Below are 19,705 nucleotides of genomic sequence, written 5' to 3'. Positions count from 1 at the left end.
GGATGCTGCATCTTACTGTAGAAGGGGAGAAAAGATGGGCAAAGATCACTTTTTACATTTTTATTATGCTTAATTTCAAATTAAAAAAAAATATATAAGAATACCAACAGCACTTCATGGATCCATGAAGTTATAGTAATTATCAACTGTAGCCACTCTTATTTTATCTATTACTAACCCCACAGCTCTCCCCTTTTCCTCATTATTTTGGAAGCAAATTCTACATATTCTGTCATTTTTCCTAAAGTGTTTCACCATGTATGTTTGTTGTTGTTGGTGGTGCTGGTGGGTTTTTTTGTTTGTTTTGTTTTTGAGATCAGGTCTTGCTATGTTGCCCAGGCTGGCTTCAAGCTCCTGGGATCAATCATTGTACTTGTCTCCCAAGTAGCTGGGACTACAGATACACACAGCCACCCCTGGCTCACTATTTCTAAAAGATATGACTCTTCCTTTTAAACACAATTACAATACTATTATCAGAAAAGATAATTTCTTAACATCAACAAATATCGTGTACTCAAATTTCCAAGTGACTCCTGAAAGTCTTTATTTATATATTTATTTATTTTTGTGCTGGAAATAAAATCCAAAAAGTCATATTCTTTGCAGTTTAAATTATCCAAATAAAATAATTTTTTAAATAAAAACTTTTTTTTCACCATACAATTCAGGTGAGCTGATGGAGGAATATAAAAGCAGTTAGAGGGAATGTCATAGGTCTCCTCCATTATGGAGACAATGCAGCACTATGGAAAAATGTTTGCAATGTGATATTATTAACTGGTGGAAGCAATTTGGTTGTGTGAGTATTATTTATGTCTAGAAACCAAGCAAAAACACTCAAAGATGAGGAGAGAACTAGAGACAAGAAATAAGAAGTTTGATTTCTTAGAATGTAAAGATAAAAGTGATATTTTCATGTTGTTTTAGCTCATTTACATTCTCTTATAATTTTGAGGAGAAAAATAATACACTAAGATTACAATGAGCTGGGCACAGTGGCATTTGACTCTAATTCTAGCTACTCAGGAGCCTGATGCACAAAGATCACAAGTTTGAGGCCAGCCTGGGCAATTTAGTGAGACCTTGTCTCAAAATAAAAAACAAAAGGATCTGGGCATGTAGTTCAGTGGTAATGTGTTTCTGGATTCAATCCTCATTTACACCCCCGCCCCCGCCCCCTCCGCAAAACAGCAACCACCACCACAACAAAACTCCTCTATAATGAAATATTGTGTTTGAAATTTTGCCTCAGTAAAGTTGACCCCCAAATAAAGGAATGGAATGGCAGGGAGATGATTTGGAAATATGTTAATACATATGATGATTTAGCAGCATATGATCTTTTCCACATACCAGTTATTGTTACATTATCTCATTAAAACAAGCAAAAAATATGATCATTCGAATAAGTCAGAAGATGAACACAAAGGCATTACTGTGTGTGGTTTGAAGAGCTGCAAGATGGCAGAGGCAGATTTGTCCCTCTGCAGTTTTCAAATGTTTAATCAAAATTGCTTACTAAGGTTGAAAGAGAAAGAAGCTAAACTTGTATATATATATGTCATATATGCACACAAAATAAAGATGTTTCCCCACATGCTAGCTCTTTCACAGCCTAGAATAAAAATGAAAACAGTGATAACTTAAATCACCAAACTAGAACAAGACCTCTAAAAGCAAGAAAAATTTAAAAACATCCCACTTTGATTATAATGTTATTTTAAGTTGCTCCAACATTTGAGCTTTGATTTTTCTTGGTGGAATGGTATACATTGCTTCCTGTTTTTACAGTTTCTGCTGGTCCTATACTTATATATGCTTAGAGTCTTTGCTTGTCCTCACCCTGTTCTGTGCAAAAAGGAGGGCTGGCTCCTACAGGCTATAACTTTAGCCAATGGGAAGCAATGGTAAGAGAATAACAGGGACTTTCTCTCCTTCCCTCCCTGCCTCGGATGACATCGCCAACAGCTGCTACCCCTCTTCTTGAGTCTCCAGCACCTACAGCATATGTATACCTTGATTTTTTTGTCCTAACTCCTGGGCTTTGATTACACTACCTTCTCCCTTTGTCTTGCCTACCTAAAGGTGGTGGTGGCTTCCTGCTGTCGCTAATGTTTGGGCTTTACCATCTTCTGATAATTTTTTGCATCCTATTCTCTCTCTTCTGAATATCCAGGGTGCTTTTCTTTTCTTTATTAGACCCAGAAAGATAGAGTGTTCATGATGTTAACTAACAATTGAGCCTAAGACCGTATCTAAGACCCAAAACAATTTTAAGGCTTTAATTGCTTATGTCAGTGGCATCCCTTTCTGGCCTACCACACCCACACATTTATATCTGACATACAATATTCCATTATGAGTGGGTATAATCATGTCAGAAATGCAACCCTTAGAAAATTAAAATTTACTTATCAAATAAGCTTGTCACCAACTTGTTTTTTTTTTTTTTTTTCTGTTCTCTCTACCATAAGAATCAGATAAAAACACCACTGGGACAGGAAAAAGACTATTATGCTCGAACAGAAGGATACAGTATATTGGGGACAGAAATATCAGGCCAACTCAAACAAAGGACAAAGGTATACAGCTCTTATGGTATCTTCAGGTAGACATCGTCCCTGTCTCTTGATGTCATCACATGTGGAGATGGGCCTTCGTTGCCCTGTGCCCTTTTACTTGTGCCTTTTCACTTGATGTGTGTCTCATTGCCATGTGAAGTCTCTTACCCAGGGTTTGATTTTTATAATGCTAACAAAGTAGAGGTAACAGCAGGTTACATTAGTGACTATTTTATACCCACCATTGCCCCTTACCATCTAGTCCTTGCTATCATTTGGGAAAGTTCCTAATTGGGTTTTGGAACATGACAGACCACTGACCTGCCCTCACTGGGTTTCATTTTAATGATCTTGTTTTTCTTGGCTCTGGCTTCTTGGTATCTTTGCTGACCACATAGTCTCTGCAGACTGAGCTGTCTTCCCAACCTCTCATTTCCTGTTGTGTCATCTTAATTTTATAACCTTGAACACTGCACTGGTCTACTTTTTAACTCCTAATTTTCTGGTATGTCTCTTATACTCCATAAGACTAGAGATAGCTTGGCTGTGTCATTTCCCCCTGAGAGATTTAATCCCTTAGTCCTAAGGGGTACTGTTTTTCATGGAGTGCCCCAATTGTCTTAGGCTGGCCTGTAATCACCTAACTGATGAAATAATTTATTTATACATCTGAAAACTCTTATAGTTAGCATTTATCATATAGTATTTAGCATATTAAATTTGTATGGTAAAGTTTTTTTAACACTAAGTTCTCTACCAAGTACAAAATTTTAATGACTTAATACAGGAAAAGTTTACCATTCACACACATCTTGTGGTCAGCTAGGAGTTTCTGTTCCCCACAATCCTTTAGGAACCTTAGGTGTAGACACTCAGCTATTAGATTAAGGGCAAAAGAAAGCATAGAGGATTGTGTAGCATGTTTTAGGGACTAAAGTGTCTTACGTCAACTCTACCCATATATCATTGACCAGAACTCAATTACATGGACCCTTATCTGAAATGTAGTTTAACTTAGTGCCTAGGAGGAAAAGTAAGTGAACTTGGAAAATACATAATTAGTCTCTGCTAGTTCCCACCAATAAATTTCCATTTCATTCTTCTCTTGGAGCTTTCTTACACAAAATATACTCCCCATCAAAATGCTCAAGAGATCATTCAAAGTTATTATATTCAGCTTAAAGCCCTGGTGATACCTAGTCATATATCTAATATAGAGGGGGTTCTTTTTGATTGAATAATTTATAAACTAAAAAGAAGAGCTCTCTAAATCCTTCTCCTTTTCCTTCTCTAAATATATAGTAATAAGCAGAGACTCTCTGGTGTCCCATTTGGAAAGGGAAAATGAAAGACACAAAGCCGACACTGGCCTAAAGCATAGTCAGGTAGGCCTTGTGAAATTCTCAGACCAGAAGACAATTAGACCACAAAATTCCTTGATTGGACCATTTCTGTTCATCACAGAAATTACTTTGTCCATTTTTCTGTGACCTTGGTTCTGCTCTTTGGGAATTCTCTTCATTGTTCATTATTTTTCATGGGCTTATCTGAAGAGGGTGATAAGAAGGCTTTCTTTTGGGATATGTAGATCTTGAAGTCTGCTTCCTGGTCTTGGGTTGTTGAGATTTCTTTTATGCCTTCACTAGTTCTCTGCTGCAGACTTTTGTTTTTTTGATATATGAATTCCTCAGAAACTTAATGGGCTTCTCATTGATTTCCTAACAGACAGTTCCTTTGCCACATACTACACCCCAAATTCTTTGTTGATATAGCTCTCAATCTTTTTCCCCCCCTTATCCTTATGCCTCTTTCAAGGGCTCACTAGTGGTAGCCAGTGTGATGCTGTCAGGATTGAGTGGGAAGGTCACAACTTTCATGAGATCTTTGCCATAAGGTGGTAATCTAGCAGATCTGTTTTTTGCTCAGTTTCATTGAAATGAAATTTCATTTCCTACTATTTGAGATCTAGAAATAGTCTACTTTATTTTCTTAAACTTTTAAAATTTTTTAGAAATAATCTACTTTAAAACACCACATTTATGTATTTTTTCTTTTTTCATTTCTTAAACTGCCAATACTTGATAGTCAATAGTAGCCAACATACATTAACAGTTTGGCTTTCTCAAACTGCTTCTCTTGGAGCTTATATAGTAGTAAGCATATGGCCTGCCTATTAAGTTACTATACATGAGGATTTTTGCCAAATGTTTTTGCCACTGTGTAGTTCTGACTGTCATTTTTTATGCTTCTGGAATCAGTTTCCTTTCTTCTCACAACTAAATTAGTGCCACTCATTTAAGGTTTTTGTTTTAGGAGCACTCTACTTCAAGGTTCCATTTGTGGTTTTAATCATGGCATTACTGCTAAAAATAACCTCCAAATCTCAGTGGCTTAATACAAAAAAACCACTATTGTTCTTACACTAATGTAGGGGAGAAGGTAGAGAGGGTGCTGTCTGTAGTCAAGCAGGGCCTAAGCTAACAGGGGCTCTATTATCTTTCATGCTCAACTCCCTGAGCATTAACAACATCTAAGCAAGTCAGCAGCTAGGAGAGGAAGAGCATGTTTTAGAAGCCAGGCCAATGAGTAGCATATCACTTCTGCACACATTTCATTTAGTAGAAGTCAATTATAGGGTACCACTCACCTCAGGGGAGAATGGGAAATTTAGTTCTATGCCTAAGAAGAAAATGAAATGTGTTTAATGAAAACCCAGCTTTATCTCTTCCACAGATACTATTTACTGGCTTGCTCAGCTCCCATTTTACCTTTCTTGTATATCTTTCTATATTTCCAAGGCTAGGAAGATGAAATTTATATTTGTTGGATTTCCTTGCAGCTAGAGTTTTGGGTGCTAATTTAGTTGTACTAATTTGGCTGTGCCAGTTGATTACACCCAAATGAGATCTGGGAGGAGGAAATGAGGCAAAGACTTTCTACATTGTGGCTGCTTTCTACTGGCACGCACACCATGAAAAGCAGATTTTTCTGCAGCAGCAACTTCTAGTGATCATTCTTCAGATTTCTGGATAAGAAGTTTTGCTACAGTCTGGATTTGAAATATTTCACAAATGTTCGCATGTCAAATGCTTGGTCCTCAGCCCAAGGTACTTTTGGGAGGTAGTGGAATTATTAGGAGGTGGGACTTAGTGGGAGGTCCCTAGGTCACTGGGGCCATGCCCCTGAAAGGGACTCTGGGACCCCATCTGCTTCCTCTTCTTCTCTTTTACTTTCCAGTCCTGAGGTGAATAGTTTTGTTCTGATACGCGGTTCCACCATGATGTGCGACCTCAGCATAGAACTAAAAGTAACAGGGACAACTGGTCATGAACTGAATAACTGGTTATGAACTGAATCTTCTAAAACTGTGAGTCAAAATAAATCATTTTCTTTATAATTTGATTATCTCAGGTATATTACAGTAAGAGCAAACTGATTAACAAAGTTGTAATAGGGCAGTTGCACTATTTAGCTCAGAGATAATGAGGTATTTTTAAATTTAGTTGTCTGGTCTTACATATAGAGCTTCCCCATATGGTTTGTTTTGCAGGGTTCTGGGATTGATTTCAGGAAACTCCACTGAAAGTTCAGTTCTTCAGTCCTTCTAATATAATACATTTTTCATTTTTCACTTTATTTTTAATCCATTCCTTTGTTTATATTAGTGCAATTAACATCTATGAATACATTTTGAAACCAATAAATAAGGGTTTCTAATGGGTTAAAGTATTTGGTGTTTGAAATCTCATTTTAACTGGTGTAACATCTTAACTGATTTCATCATTTGTTGATATGTTAAATAAAATCATGGACATTTTTTATTTATATTTGCATGTGAATCATGTGAATCATGATTCCATTTGAAAAAAATTATTCTTGAATGTTAGGGTCTGTAAACAAGTCAAGATGGCGCCTGGCATTTTGCAGAGGGAGTGGTTTGTGAAGTAACGCCAGCGAGCCATTAAGTGTGGAGATTCCTTATTGGTTGACTGCTGTATCTAGTTTATGTTAATTAGATAAGCTGTGTGGAATGTATATATACCCCTCCTGTCCTACAATAAATGGCTCCCACTCCTGCTGTCACTCGGCGGTAAGTGATGAAAAAAAGCTGCCCATCTATAGATAGGACGGGAGCAAATCTGCTCGTCCCTAGGCAGAGAGGGCGAGAGGAAAAATGGCCATTTTGAGAAAATGAAGAAGATTGATACAGTATGTTTGTGTCTTGTTTTGTCTTGAAATGTTGTATTGTCTTTATGATGAAAATATGGAAGGGGTGAGAAGTAAATTACTAAGGGAAGGAGGCACCCCAGTGGAACCAAGAATAGTTAGGGCATGTGTTGATAGAAGCCCAGGAACTCTAGTCAGAAAGAAGAAAGTTCAGAGGAGGAAGGATTATCAGGAAAAAAGTTGCAGCAAAAGGCTATTACTGAATACTTTTCGTTACCGGAGGGTGCATGAATCAGTGTGGCGGCTGCCACGTGCCGCGAGCTGGTCACGGCGCAGCAAGGACTTTCCAAGAGGCGGCAGCCGGCTCTTCCCCGCCCCCCCCCCCCCCCCAGGGAGCGGGATGCCATTTCGAGAGCCCAAATCCAAACCTGACCTGGAGGCACAGTCTCGCAGGCTCTTGCTCCCTGTACCCAGTGGCAGTTTGAGTCCAGAACACTCCCCGGACTCTCTCCGGGGCCATCTGGGGCTGCCCGGGACACTGCAGGCAGAAGGCGGCCCACGTCCCTGAAGTTTGATCGTTTCCAAGGCCAGTAACTACAATGGTTCTCCCACACCTGGAAGCTAGCTCCTGCCTTCGTCCCAGTGCCGGTGAGGACGACGATGGAAGAATTTCCAGTGTTGCTGAAAACCGGACGAGACTTCAGCTGAGAACCGGACGAGACTTCGGATCAAGCTAGCTGCCTGCAGAACTTACCTGGATTGTGATTTAAGCTAGCTGCCTGTGAATTTACCTGGACTGTGATTTACCTGGACTGTGAGTTAATCTATTGAGACACTGCCTTACCTGGACTGAGACAACAAACTGTAATCTACAACAAATTGTAACTCGATATCTTTGCAAATGGTGTCATTGCTGGTATAATTTTTCCAAGGGCTTCTTGCATGGAGCCATCAATTGGCTTGGTATTGTGGCATTTTGTATCCTCCTCTTCTGCTTGTAGCAGATTATTTATGGTCATTATTTAAATTAAACAGAAGGGGGAAAAAAAAAAGGTCCAAAAGCTGGACTGCGGCACTTGAACATAGTTGAGAGTGTTGTTATGATGACTAAATTAATCAATGCACATCAAATCTTTAGCCCAGTGCCTGGCACATAGTGCTCAATAATGGTAGCTCACTTTATAATGAAAAGGAAAAAGGCAGGGAAGAAGTGATTATGTTAGGTTACCATTTCAAGGGAGGTGAAGTTTCATTGATTTACCTATTCTGTCTATTCACTTTTCCTAGAAAGAAAACTCAGAGCTAACAGTTTTACAGATCAATAAAACAACAGTCAAAATTTTAACCACACAATATTCAGAATAAAAAAGTCTCATAAAAATCACCTAACTTCTTGCATCCCAAGGAGAATGCTAATACTTATTTCAATAGTTATTTAAAGGCTTGCTGATATAACATACATGAAGTATGAAAACTGTGAATGAGCTAGTGGGGTTGTTGTTCTGCATACAGATTAAGGAAGCATATATCAGTGTTTTTTCAAATTCTAAGCCTCTTTGTGTATAGCTAAAATGGCCAGGTGGGCCAGGCATAAGAAACCTGCAGTCCTATCCATCTGTATTTGTTTTAGATAGAGATCAAATACTTAACAAAAAGAAAATATTTTTCTATTATAAGAAAAATAATAGGAAAAAAAAAAAAAACCCTGTTGATAGCCGGTATGTTAGTCAGCTTTCTGTCACTATAATAAAATGCCTGAGATAATTAACTTATAAAAATAAAGATTTATTTTGGTTCATGGCTTTAGAGATTTCAGTCCATAACTGGGTAGACCCATTGCTTTTAGGTCTCTGGTAGGATGCTGGATAGCAATGGCAGGGAGCACAGGGCAGAGCAAACTATTCACCTCATGGCCAGGAAGTGAAAGAGAAAGGAAATGGAAGAGCTGGGAGTCTCACAGTCTTCTTCAAGGGCATGTCCTTTAACAACCTAAGAACTTCCCTCAAGGCCCTACCACTTAAAGGTTCTGCTAGTTCACAATTACACCACCCTGGGGACCAAAGCCTTTCCTCATGGACCCTTGGAGGACATTCAAAATCCAAGCATTTGAAAACAGATACTCTGGCATGGAATGGAATGGAATGGTACACTGAGAGAAGGGATCCTCAGTTCATTGTTGCCATCTAAGAATTCAGGACTAGAATTTAACGACTAGCAAGAAATCTCAATTATTATGTGATTGTGGGGCATGCAGTTCTTTGGTGGAAGGATGACTGTTGCATCTAAAAGCATTGTTTTAATTAATTTTCTAATTTATATATGACAGCAGAATGCATTACAATTCTTTTTACACATATAGAACACAGTTTTTCATATCTCTGGTTATATACAAAGTATATTCACACCAATTTGTGTCTTTATACATGTACTTTGGATGATGATGTCCATCACATTCCACCATCATTTCTAACTCATACGCTCTCCTTCCCCCTCATCCCTCTGCCCTATCTAGAGTTCATCTATTCCTCCCATGCTTCCCCTCCCTACACATGCTAAACAAGTTTTCTACAACTGAGCTATATATTCAACTACTAAATACTATTTTTATATTGAATTTATCTCAACTAGTCTCTCTCCTTGTCATCAGGCCTAAAATACTGGACACATTATATTTGTGTATACACACACACACGCACACACATGTGCATTTTCAATCTGATTTCTTTCCCATTTACCCAGTACAGCAGAAAAATACTGGGTGCTGGGGCACATAATTCTAGCTATTCAGGAAGCTGAGGCAGGAGGATTACAAATTTGAGGCCAGCCTGGGCAACTTAGTAAGACCTTGTCTTAAAAGAAAACAAAACAAAACAAAAGGGCTGGGGATGTTGCTTAGTATGTATGAGACCCTGGGTTCACTCCTCAATACTAAAAAAAAAAAAAAAAAAAAAAAAATCTTCCTAGGGAGATTATATAAAAGGCTTTAATTTAAAAAAAAAGAAGAAAAGGATTTTTTAACATACATAACTATACAAGTAACTGGGTCTTCTTTCTGCTGAAGATTGAACAATAACAACAATCATTATCATTATAATAATAATGGAAGCTAACACTTACTGAGTATTTACTATATGCCAGATACTGAAAAGTGCTACACATTCACTATAGCCTTCATAAATGCCATAAGGTAGGCTCCATAAAAAGGGAACTGATCCTCGGGGAAGTCAATCTATTTAAGATCACATACCAATATACATGAGAACCAATATATGCATTTGGAGCTGTCTGATTGCAAAACTCCTGCTCTTGGCAACCATACTATATTGTCAAATTGCAAGATGTCTATCACGTACTTCTGGGGATTCTTCTAGATTTTGTTCTTATCATTTGGCTAATACCATAGTAATACTTGTAGGTAATGATTGTTAAAATTAGTGGGACAAAATATGAGAAACAGGATATATGCATATTTTCAAGGTTTCTTTACACAAGATACTTATTAATTACAAAGAGTACAAATGTAAACTTTAGGGTGGAAAAATCTAGCATATACCACCATAACCAGTGATATTAACTTTGATTAATATCAAGTAATCAAAGTTGAATATCACTGGTTATAAGACATATTAAAGTCATGTGGTTCCTGAAATAATGCACAGCATCATTTCCATGGTATTCTTGTCAAAAATGCAGCGCCTGAATTTAACCATGAGAATAATCAGACACATTGAACTTGAAAGACATTTCACAAAACAATTGGCCAGTACTCTCAAAGTGTCAGTGTTATAAAAGATAAAGAAGGAACTAAGGGACTGTCTTAAATGTAATGTATGATCCTGAATTGGAACCAGGACCATAGAAAGAATATCAGTGTGATAATTAGTGAAGTCTGAGTAAAGTGTGTATATTAGTTAATAGCATGGTAGCAAGGTTAATTTCCTGGGTTCATAATCACTTTTTTTTTTTATACCGTGGATTGAACCCAGGGACACTTTACCACTGGATTACATACCAAGCTCTTTATTTTCATTTTGAAACTGGGTCTCACTAACTTGCTTAGGGACTCACCAAGTTGCTGAGGTTGACCTCAAACTTTCGATCTTCCTGCCTCAGCCTCTTGAGTTGCTGGGGTTACATTTGTGTTATCACTATAAGTGGCCATAATTGCATTATTTTTATGTAAGATGTGAATATTTGGGAAGCTGGATGAAGGATATATGAGAACCGTATCTTTTTGGCTCATGATTTTTTTGCATCTTTTTTGTAATTCTGAAATTGTTTCTAATGAAAAGTTAGACAAAACTTATTTCCCAGTTTGTTAAAGTTAACTTACAAATTAAAATTACGTCTGAATTTAAAACTAAATGGACTCAAGCAGAGATTCCTCAGAAAACTTGGAATGGAACCACCATTTGACCTAGCTATCCCACTCCTCAGTCTATACCCAAAGGACTTAAAATCAGCATACTATAGTGACATAGGATGTTCTTTTGTCCAGATAGTACCAGGTAAGAGGGGGTGGATATATTTGTATATTTATTATAAAAAAATTCAGGCAAATAAAAATGTTTCATGGTAACAAAATCAATGTGTTCTGACAGTTTACCATCATGGGGAAGTAAATTGTCTTGGAAGAGGCTTTTAAAAATAATGCACATATCCGGGCACAGTGGTGTATGCCTGTAATCCCAGCAGCTTGGGAGGCTGAGGCAGGAGGATCACAAGTTCAAAGGCAGCCTTAGCAACTTAGTGAGATCCTGTCTCAAAATAAAAAATTAAAAGGGCTGGGGATGTGACTCAGTGGTTAAGCATCCTTGGGTTTTAATCCTTGATATCAAATCAATCCAATCAATCAATCACATAGAAGAACTGTATAGGTTGGCAGTGGTCCTGCATTTCTCTCCATGTCCACCATGAGGTACAATCTATCTTCTTCCATATTAGATCTAGTCAGACTATCTCCTGGTAAGGCTTTCCTCATTCCTCTTTCAGCAACAGAATGGAAATCTTCTCACAGATTTTAAAAGCTCTTCATGGGCTGAGGGTGTAGCTCAGTGGCAGAGTGCTTACCTATCATGCAGGAGGCCCCAGGTTACACCCCCAATATAAAAACAAAACAAGTCCTGAGGAACAACATCCCCAGATTGGTTTTGAGAAGACCATATTGACCAGCCAATGTATGAAGAGAAAATGTAGTAGAAGCCTGTTGTTAGACCTCAGAGTTGTGAGATAAATGATTCTAAACTTCACCCAAAGTTTCCTGAATAGGAGAGCCTTGTATCAGATGGGATTAAAAGTAACAAAATTCAACTGTAACTATCTTAAACAATAGGTTTATAAACATGCTGTCTGGAGCTCAGAAGGGCTCCAGGACCAATGCTGTAAGGGCTTCATCCCATTTCTTTGATATTCTCTTGGTGTGGTTATCCTTTGTATAACAGCTTTATCTTTAGATTAAGGCTTTCACTATTAAGAAATGGCTTTCAACAGCAAACAGGGATACATTTATTTGTTCATGTTCTATAGGAAAACTTCTACCCAATCATACCATAGAAACATTTCCCTTCAGTCTGATTGGGTCAACTTAGGTTACATGGCCACTCCTCTACCAATAACACTCCCCAGAGGGAGGTAATGAACTGAATGCCTAAAGTCAGAGTTTCCAAACCATTCATTGGCTAGGATGGTGGGATTACCATGGATGGCTTAAAGTGGGCAAGATATATTCCCAAAGCTGGGTATGAGGTTGAATTCCTTTGAGTCAAGAGCCTTCTGAAGGAAGAGTGGACACCTAAAAAAAATAGGGTGTCTTCAGGGAAAAGAATGGGAACAATGGAAGCTGAGGAAATAAATTCCTGCCTTGAGTATAGAGTGTTAGTCCAACATGACTTCTATAAGAGGCTATTTTTTTGAAATCTTTATCATCTTTCTTTCTCTCTTTAAAATGAGTTCTATGTAGATTCCTTAAAAAGTTAAAAATGGTGGGCTGGGGTTGTAGCTCAGTGGTAGAGCGCTTGCCTTGTATGTGCGAGGTCCTTGGTTCAATCCTCAGCACCACATAAAAATAAATAAACAAAATAAATAAACTGTATTGGAAGAGGCTTTTAAAAATAATGCACATTATCGGGGCACAGTGGCGTATGCCTGTAATCCTAGCAGCTTGGGAGGCTTAGTTGTATTGTGTCCAACTACAACTAAAAAAAAAAAAAAAAAATTGAAAAAAAAGTTAAAAATAGAACCACCATATGATTAAGCAATTCCACTTCTGAGTATATGTCAAAAGAATTAAAAACAAGGTTCTTGAAGAGATATTTGCCCATCCATGTTCATCATAGCACTATTCACAAGAGGAAAGATTTAGAAATAGAACAAATGTCCCTCAGTAGGTGAATGGATAAACAAAATGTGAAATACATACACAATGGAATAGAACAAAAAGAAAGTCCATTCACATGCTACAATAAGTCTTGAAGACATTGTGCTAGGTGAAATAAGCCATTTATGAGAAGACAAATACTGCATGGGTGCACTTACATAAGGTACACCAGTCCCTCATTTGTGTGAGGGAAAACTCCCAGTGGATAGGTGAAACGACAGTACTTATTATGTTTGGATCTTAAATGTCTCACAAAGGCTCATGTGCTAACAGCTTGGGCACCAGTCTGTGGTGCTATTAGGAGGTGGGGTGGAGTCTACTAGAAGAAAGTTAGGAGGTAGGGTCTACTAGAAGAAAGTTAGGTCATTACGGGTCTGTCGTGCCCTTGAAGGGAATATTGGGACTGATGATTCTTTCTTCTCTTTCTCTGTTTTCTGGCTGCCATGAGGTGAACAGACACTCCTCGGCCATGTGCTCTTGTCATGATTTACTGTATTGCTACAGGAACAAAGTGACAGGGCCAAGTGGTCATGGACAGAAATTTCTGAAATTGAGTCAAAATAAATCCTTCTTCCTTTTAAGCTGATTTTCTCAGAAATTTGTCACAGCAACTAACATAATACTAAACCCTATACTATATAAACTGTTTATTCTATACATATAAGCACAAATTTAATGCCTTTTCCATTTTAAATAAGCATTTATCAAGTACTGTAGTTGTAACTTTTACAATTTGAGTTGTGACAGCAAAACTAGAATGAATATCCTTTTCCTTCTTTACAATTTCATACACAGACGGTTCATTCTTATCATAGATCTTAACCTCAGTATATGGTATTTTTTCTTTCCTTATTAAATCAAGAAATTTCACCTTTTTATTGAAAGGAAGCACTTTTTGGCTTTTCTTTGACATGCTGAAATTGCCAACATCACTACACTTACACTTTGGGGTCATTATTAAATAAAGGTTACTTGAACACAATCACAAATGATACCATAATAGTCAATCTGAAAATTGAGACAGCTACTAAGTGACTAATGGCAGGTAGCATGCAGAGTGTGGATATTCTGGACAAAGGGATGATCTATGTGCTCGGTACAAGGGAAAGATGACATAAGATTTCATCATGTTTCTCAGAATGGCACACAATGTAAAACTTATGCATTGTTAATTTCTGGAAGTTTCCATTTAGTAATTTTGGACTGTGGTTGACCTTGTATCATACTTTGGATCTGGAATACACTTCAAAGGTTCATGAGTTGAAGGCCTAGGCAGTCTCCAGTGCAGCAATGTTCATGAGGTTTTGAAAAATGACTGGATCATGAGGTCTCTGATGTCACCAGTAGAATAATCCACTTATGGGTTCATAATTGAATAGACTATTGGAAGGTGTTGGAAAGTGTAGGAGGTAGGGCCAAACTGGAGGAAGTAGGTCACTGAAGGCATGCTCAGAAAAGGTATATATTTTTTTCCCAGCCCCTTCCTTGTTCTCTCTCTCTGCCAAGATGTGGTCAGTAGTTTTTCTCCACCATATATTCTATCTCACCACAAACTCACAGCAATGGGGCCAATTGATTATAGGCCAAAATAAATCTTTCCTCCTGTAAAGTTGTTTTTCTCAAGTATTTTGAAATGAAAAGTTGAACCCACCTTAGGAAACTAAACCCTCAGAAAGTGAAACCGTGTATAAGGGTAAACTACAGAATGTAAAACAATTAATTTATAAAAATATAAAGTAGAATGATGATTACTGGGGGAAGCAGAAAAGGAGGGTGGTTTAATGGGTACAGTGTTTCTGATTTGCAAGATAAAAAAGTTCTGTATCTATTGTACAGCAATGTGAATATACTTTAAACATTAAAAAATGTTTAAGAGGGTAAAATTTATATTTAAAATCACAATGGATATTTTTAATTTAGAACAAATTAGTTATACTAGTTCCTTTGTAAATTCATTTTTAAACATAAAATGTTTCCAATAAGAAAGAAAAAAGATACATTAAAGAAATAAAACTCACTTCATATAATGCAAAAAGAAAAATTAGAAAAATAATGCCAAAACACTTAACAAGAAAGGGCTGTTTTTCTTATTTTATTATATAAAATATAGATAAAGGATACACGTACTTAAAACAGAGCATGGAAACATACATTTACTCCTAGATATTCTTCAGTAAAAGTAAGGGAAAGTTTAATTAGTTTGTTTTCTTATGTATTTATACAGACATCGCTTTCTTGTGTATCTGTACAGAAGATGTAAAATTAAGCATCACAAAAGACCATTACATAATTCTACCAATGCAGGTTGCATCTATGGTTCACAAGTATCTGAACAAAATCATTCTCTTTAATCACATTTCATTTAGTTTTAAAACCCACCTTGGGAAACTAAAGAAAAAATCATTTTCCTATTTTATCTTTAAAATTCCTAATATTTCTATAACTTCTTTTTTAAAATTTTTACTTAATCATTTCTAATGCTAGGGATTGAACCCAGGGCCTTGTACATGCTAGGCAAGGGTTCTACTACTGGGCTATATCCCCAGCCTTTTAATTAAATTTGATAATATGTCTAAGGTAGGTTTACTTTAAAACGAATCTCCTTTTTCAATTTTGTTGAAAATTGATTACTCAAAGATGTTTATCCTGTGGTATTCAGAAACTCTTAGCACCATCATATACTACAATGCCAGATGGAGAGGAAGGTACAGAAATCAGAAAATCCTCTGTTTCTGATAGGGAATTAGTTAAATGAATAATGAAGTTTCACAATAGTGTATTAGATAGTCATTAAAAAGGATTATGAAGAGTCAATTTTTAAAATGGAGGAAATTATTCTACAATTACTAAAAAGAAAGAGAGAATTCAATGAAAATACTGTTGATGGCTATATAAAAGAAATAGCAATAGTAACAATAGTGGGAATATTGGAACATACACATATATAAAATTTGTCTATATTTTATATAATAAAATAAGAATGTTAGTGGAAGTTTTTGGGTGGTAGATCTTCGGAAGAATTTTTCTTTCTATGTTCAATTTTTCTCTTCACATTTTATATGATATGTCTAAAGTATTTATTCAGATAAAAATGCACTGGGTAAACAAAATAATGTGGTTCAAAAGCCTGACTTATGAAAACTTGAACTTTTAAATCCGTTATTTTGGTTGTTCAGGGCTCATTCTACCTCCCCATTTATTTAAAAAAATTTTAATGTGTTTTTTACAGTTGAGTTAAATATAAAAATACTTTGGTAAACATAAAGATTTAACCAAAACTAAGTGACTCAGTTTTCTCAGTGGCTAAACTCCTCAGTAACTTAATAACTTAGTTTTCTCAGTGTCTAAACTCCTTAAATTTGAATAATCAAGTACATATTGATATTGCAAGGGATAAATTAATTTGAACAAATTGGAGTTGCTTGAAATAAAACTTAAAGAAAAACCTTCTACCTGGAAATGTGAAATTATTGTTGAAAAGAATATAATTTAAAAATCTTCTGAAAGTATAACCATGTAGAAAAGTCACTTCATTTTACCTCTCCCTTACATACTGGGTTTATTCCATTTTGATGCTCTTTAATAGTACTGTCATTTCATTTCTGGAAAGTACAATTTTACATAAGCATAAATCATGGGAAAGTTGTGAGGCGAAAATAATTTACATTCTGTCCTTGGGAAGTACTTCATTTATCTAGTGTAAGATGATGAAATGTCTTGCTATAGGTGAGTCAGTTGTGGGTTTGGATTGCAAACCCTGATAAGACTCAAATCCTTGGGTCTCACCCATTTGCCATCTCAATGAGTGGTCATTGGGCAGCTCACCTAGAATTTGCAGCTGCTGCTCTCCCTTGCCCAGAAGCATCTGTTCTGCAACAACTGGAGAATATTTCATGAATTTCTATTTTGAATGTGTGCATAGCTAGAAGAATGTTTTTGAATCCTAACTCTTGTTTCTTACTAGTGTTAGGAGGGCTTTGGATCAGTAACTGAAATTTTGTGGCAGGAAAATTTACTGAGATAATTATCCATATTCTGTACTCACCACCTCCTTTCTCAACATTAGATTTGGTATTTTCTTGCTGTAGATTTGTTTTTCTTTTTCTTTTCTTTTCTCTCTCTCTCTCTTTCTTTCATGGTGCTGGGGATAAAACCTAGAACTTCACACATGCTCAACATGTGCTCTACTAAGCTACACCCTCAGTCCCCATGTCTCAGGGTTTTTTTGTTTTTAATTTAAAATTTTTTGGGTATCAGGGATTGAACCCAGGGGCACTTAACCATTGAGTGACATCCCCAACTTTTAAATTTTTTTTTTTTTTAATTTTGAGACTGGGTCTTGTTAAGTTGCTTAGGGTCTTACTAAATTGCTTAGGCTGGCTGAAGCTGCTGAGATCCTCTTGCTCAGTCCTGAGTTGCTGGGATTATAGGCATGCACCACTGTAACTGGCTGAGTTTTTTTTTTTTCCTCCTCAAAACAAAAGAGAAAGTTCCATGAAGCAGTTATTATTATTATTATTATTATTATTATTATTATTATTAGTAGTAGTAGTAGTAGTACTAGTAGCAGTACCAGGGGTACAGGGCACTTGACGACTAAGCCACATCCCCAGCCCTATTTTGTATTTTATTTAGAGACAGGGTCTCGCTGAGTTGCTTAGCATCTCGCCATTGCTGAGGATGGCTTTGAACTCTTGATCCTCCTATCTCAGCCTTTGGAGCTGCTGGGATTACAGGCGTAGGCCACTGTGCCCAGCTATGAAGCAGTAATTATTTTGTAAAAGCTTAAAAACTCTGTTAGATTCCGCTAGCTATTCTGAAAAGAGGAGAAAGGGAACACATTGAGGGAAAGAAAGAAGAGACAAAAAAGTCTCTTACACTATAAAGTGAGTGCCAGGGATGAAAGAATTCATGAGGTTTTGAGTATCTTGGTGCAGTGGCTGGAGGAGGAAGCTGGTCCTCACAGAACATGGCTGTGTGGTGGAATGTCTCTTGAGGTTCTAAAGATATCGGGACTCCAACCTCTCAGAAGTTCCTGGCATCACAGGTCACACAGAAGCCACCGAGTGGTGCAATCTAGAGTATACTTTTTTTTTTTTGGCATTTAGCAGAGCTGTGCAGATGCAAGGAAGATGACAGGACAGTCCCCTCCAAGCTTTTCATCCTGGGCAAGACCCTCAAACCCGGAAAGCTCCTGATGATTGAGACATCATTTCCTCCATTCCAATGGGATCATGCCAGCACTTGGTTTTAATTAAATTTAAGGAAATGGACTATCAGAACATTTCTTACACATTTTAATTTGTGCTCATTCCTGCCTATCTTCTCTGAGCCACTACTTCCTTATTACATCCTGGAGATCAAAACGCTTGTCTCATGGGGTCATTGTGCAGATTAAGCAAGGTGATATTTTAAATGTCTGAGAGAGCACTTAGGTATATTTAGTAGTTACTCAGTTGCCATTTGTTCTTTAAATTTTTTATAAAAATTCTCTAATATGGGACCTTAAGAATGTAGCAGAAGTTGGTCTCAGGACTTAGGCAGGTCTAAGGTTGAGGGGGCAATGTTTTAATAGTAACAATAATGATTGCTGCAGCCAGGCACATAGGCATGTGCCTATCATGCCAGTTATTCTAGAGTCTAAAACAGAAGGATCACAAGTTTGAGGATAGCCCAGGCAATCTAGTGAGACCCTGCCGCAGTCTGGCTGGGCACAAAATCACGAGCCACTCAAGCAGGAACAAACTTTATTTCCAAAACTCCCGTAAATCCCACGCATGCGGCCTTCTCCCGGGACACACTACTCCAACAGGAAATCCCTCCTCCAGAATTCCCTCCTACCGCACTTCCCCAACCAATGGGAACTCTCCGGGAGTCCCGTGAGAGCTCCAAAGTAGCAGAGAGCTCCAAAGTAGCAGAGAGCTCCAAAGTAGCAGGCCGAGGCGGACAGCAGGTGTCTAATCTCCAATTGAATGCACATCTTAACATAATCATTATCATCTCAATGGCTTGCTGGCATCACCTTTCAACCAAAAATGCCATGTGTCATTCCTACTTGGCTATGGCTCTCAGAAAGACCCTATCTTAAATACACACACATACATATATATATAGCTACTATTTATTAAGAACCTATTAGAGGGGCTGGGGATGTGGCTCAAGTGGTAGCGCGCTCGTCTGCGTGTGGCCCGGGTTTGATCCTCAGCACCACATACAAACAAAGATGTTGTGTCCGCCAAAAACTAAAAAATATTAAAATTCTCTCTCTCTCTCTCTCTGTCTGTCTTTAAAAAAAAAAAGAACCTATTAGAGACTGGGAGGTATACCTCAGGGATAGAACACTTGCCTAGCATGTGTGAGGCCCTAGGTTTGATCTACAGCCAGGGAGAGGGGAAGGGCAGGAGATGGAGATAGAGATAGACACACACAAATACATCCCAGCAATTTGGGAGGCTGAATCAGGAGGACCGAAGTTCATGGTTAGCTTCAGTAACTTAAGCCAAGCCCTAAGCAACTTAGCAAGACCCTGTCTCAAAATAAAAAAATAAAAAGGGCTGGGTATGTGGCTTAGTGATTAAGCACCCCTGGGTTCAATCAT

At 37.5% G+C, this 19,705-nt stretch overlaps 1 protein-coding gene across 3 annotated transcripts in view; it reads left to right on the top strand.

Annotated features, from left to right (window-relative positions):
- Kif20b (kinesin family member 20B) overlaps positions 1–19,705 on the top strand; it is a 122,651-nt gene that overhangs the window by 20,464 nt on the left and 82,482 nt on the right. The window contains exons 1-2 of one of the 3 annotated variants that reach the window (XM_071611102.1): positions 2,495–2,585; positions 5,802–5,931. The exons of 1 other annotated variant lie outside the window; for it this stretch is intronic. The gene's annotated coding sequence lies outside the window, so the exon portion shown is untranslated. Of the gene's footprint in view, positions 1–2,494; positions 2,586–5,801; positions 5,932–19,705 lie in introns of those variants that run through there. One more of the 3 variants, XM_071611100.1, reaches the window with a different exon arrangement.

This window comes from Marmota flaviventris, chromosome 4 (genome assembly GCF_047511675.1).
Source record: "Marmota flaviventris isolate mMarFla1 chromosome 4, mMarFla1.hap1, whole genome shotgun sequence".
In the NCBI taxonomy this organism is placed as follows: domain Eukaryota; kingdom Metazoa; phylum Chordata; class Mammalia; order Rodentia; family Sciuridae; genus Marmota; species Marmota flaviventris.
The sequence above is the reverse complement of the archived record's forward strand: the minus strand, read 5'-3'. Positions and strand labels throughout refer to the sequence as shown.